Source organism: Arachis ipaensis, chromosome B01 (genome assembly GCF_000816755.2).
Source record: "Arachis ipaensis cultivar K30076 chromosome B01, Araip1.1, whole genome shotgun sequence".
Classification (NCBI taxonomy): domain Eukaryota; kingdom Viridiplantae; phylum Streptophyta; class Magnoliopsida; order Fabales; family Fabaceae; genus Arachis; species Arachis ipaensis.
The window spans coordinates 92,304,786-92,308,100 of NC_029785.2; positions in this window are offsets into that span (position 1 = coordinate 92,304,786).

Sequence of the window (3,315 nt, forward strand, 5' to 3'; positions counted from 1 at the left end):
ATTGCCAACATGTAAAGGCTCTTCCAAAATCTCGTGTCGTACGACATGTCAAATATTTGACATTTTGACTACTGACGACGTAGCTAGCTAATTCTTTTACCTTCGCCTGCTCACACCTCTCAGCAGCTCTCCCTCTTAATCTTCCAGGCCAATAGGTATGTCATATTTTCTAAAAGATTATACACACCATAGAATTTTAACATTGAACTGTCTACCTCTATGCCTATTCTAACAAAGTTACCCTTTCTAGACTACAACTCATCATGCATTACTCTATTTTTTAGCACCATCAATTAATTAGATTTTCAAATTAATAACACATATTGGTTAATTATAATACTAAAAAACATCTAATTGTTGACAGATCATTGTATTCTAGCATGCTGTTGTGGTGGAAAGGGGAAAACTAAAAACACCGAAAACTAACAAACTTAAGCATAAGCTAATTTAATATATCACTACAACATTTTCAGGTTGAGGCAACATTTAAAAAGTGTTGCCTAAAAGCTGACAAAAGGTTGCTTTTGATCTATGGCAACACTTTTGGACCTAAAGTAACGTTTTTAGGCGGCGTTGCATATGCAGCCGTTGCCTTAGATCAAGGCAACACTTTTTTGTTTCAAAAGCAACGCTTTTGAGAACAACACTTGGTAAGTGTTGCCTTTGGTTAAAAAACAACAACACTTCAAAGGTGTGTTTGAGATAACACTTTTACAGTGTTGTCTCTTCTCTCGTATTTTGGTCACTACTAAAAAGTGTTGCCTATTTGCAATAAAATGCAACTCTTTTACTTGTTGCTTATAAGTTGGAATTTGCAATCCTTTGAAGTGTTGCCTATTAATTTTGAATATGCAACCCTTTAAAATATTGCCTTTTCTTTTGGATATGCAACCCTTTAAAGTATTGCCTTTTCTTTTGAGCGCAAGGCAGAGACGGTGCTGGAGGTGAAGAAAGTGGCGGTGGCAACTTCTCTCTCCGTCGTCTTCTTCTCCTTCTTTCTCTTCTTCCTCCTTTGATGGCAGTTCTCCCTTTCTTTTCTTCTCTTCATCACTCTCTGTCTCTCTCCTCTCACCGTGCATTTTTTTTCTTCTGTCTTCTCTTTTTTCCGTGCAACGAAAACCCTAATCCTCTTTTTGTGGCGTTCTTTAATCTTCTAATCCTAATTAACTTTGTATTTTATTATTTTTTTGTTATTAAGTCAGATTTATTTTATTTTAAAATTGATAGAAAATGATAATCAAAGTTAAAATATGTATTAAATATAAAATTTATTTTTTAGAAGAGGCATTAAAAACTTTAGACAACACTTAAAAAATAAAGTTTAAAATAAATTTAAAGACAACTCTTATAAAAAGTAAGATATTAACTTTATAATAGTTGCTTTTGTATATTTGATGGGGCAACATTTAATAAGTGTTTTTTAATTTATCAAATACATCACTTATAGTGTGTTGATTTAAAATATGTTGTTATAGTTCTATTTTTTTGTCACTAATATAAAGTGTTGTCTATATATATTTTAGATAACATTTTTAAAGTGTTGTTTCGAATATATGTTGTAATAGACAAAAAATGTTGTAGTGTATTGGATTAATTATTGATTAGTTTCTAATGTTTGGTTAAACTTTAATTATTGAAATGTTTTAATTTCCGTTCTATTTTTTGTCCTAATGCATGTATATATAATATATGTAGGGATCGCGGAAGATAAAAGAAATACTGTTTTCTCCAATGTCTGTTCCGAAGGCCACTCGTCATTGAAATTTTAGTTATCCTCGGTTATGACTTATGCCCATATGGGAGCAAAATTTTCTATTAATTCCTTAACTTTTAATTTCGGCCACATTAAAAATAAAATAAATTATATATATATCTATATACAAATATATTAATGACTACTTTTAATGATTTATTTTAATGTATTAATAACATTCTATTATTTTCGTTTCTACGGGTCTAATTTTACAGATAAAATTTTATCTATTTAAGTTAAGTGAATGGACTGATCTCACAAATTTAATAAATTTTAACGACATTATTAACTTCTAATGTTTCAAGAACCTCCAAGCATATACAATGCTGTGCCGGACGATTATGCTATAAATTCTTTCTTTAGTATTTACGATTATCATTATCTTTGGGCATTGAGTAAATTGAAAAAGGGATAAGTTATACGTCGACAATGAGAAAATAAAGAGGTGGAAATACATAATTCAACACTAAAACGGAGAAAATCATCAAGAAAATATTGAATTTAAAGCTAATCAAACCTCTTCGAAAGGCTGAAACCTACCAAGATATGAAGAATGTGGACAAAACAAAGTATTGTGTTTTTCATCAGAAACACGAGCACACTACCGATAAGTGTATTGTAGCCAAAGGCTTGCTCGAGTGCTTAGTTCGGCAAGGACATCTAGACAAATACATCAGTGTCCATATCCAAAAGCGAAACACACATCCACCTGACTTATCTTCTGCAGATCAATCTTCTCGGAACAAGGACAAAGCACATACAGCTCATCCTAATCAACCCCAAAGTATGATTAATTGCATATATGGGGGCTTCTCTAGTGGTGGAGCATCAAGCTCTGCTTGCAAACGCACTTATCGAGCTTTGATCACTGTAGAGAGCACCATCAACAATCATTAAACTTTGCCCAACTTACTTGAAATGACGTTTCAATTGTCCGATTTCAATTCAATCGAACTCAACATAGATGATCCGGTTGTCATCTCTATTTAACTAGGAGACCTAATAGTTCGCAAAGTATTGTTGGACCCAGGGAGCAGCGCCGACGTTTTATTTTACTCCATATTTCAGAAAATAAAATTGAGGGATAACATACTGCAACCATCCACTAGAGACCTGGTGGGATTTTTGGGTGCACGAGTACCTATATTGGAATCAGTGTGGTTACAAACTACACTTGGTGAGAATCCTCTATCCAAAACTCTGGATGTTTAATACCTTATGGTTGATTGTTTTAGTCCTCACAACCTAATAATTGGCCGATCCTTTTTGAATAAGTTTGGTGCCATTGTCTCTATAATTCATCTATGTGTTAAGTTTCATGTGTAGAACAACCTTGTTGCAACAATTCACAATGACCACCGTGACGCTTGTCATTGCTATAACATCATTCTCAAAATTTCCATATCTAACTGAGCTATAGGTCCACAAATAAATTTCGTCCACAACTTGCTCGAGCTTTCCTCTTTAACCAAGTTAGACCCATTGGTAGCACAAATTGCGAATCACACTTTTCACAACGCGTACCACTGACCAGCAAGTGCACTGGGTCGTCCAAGTAATAC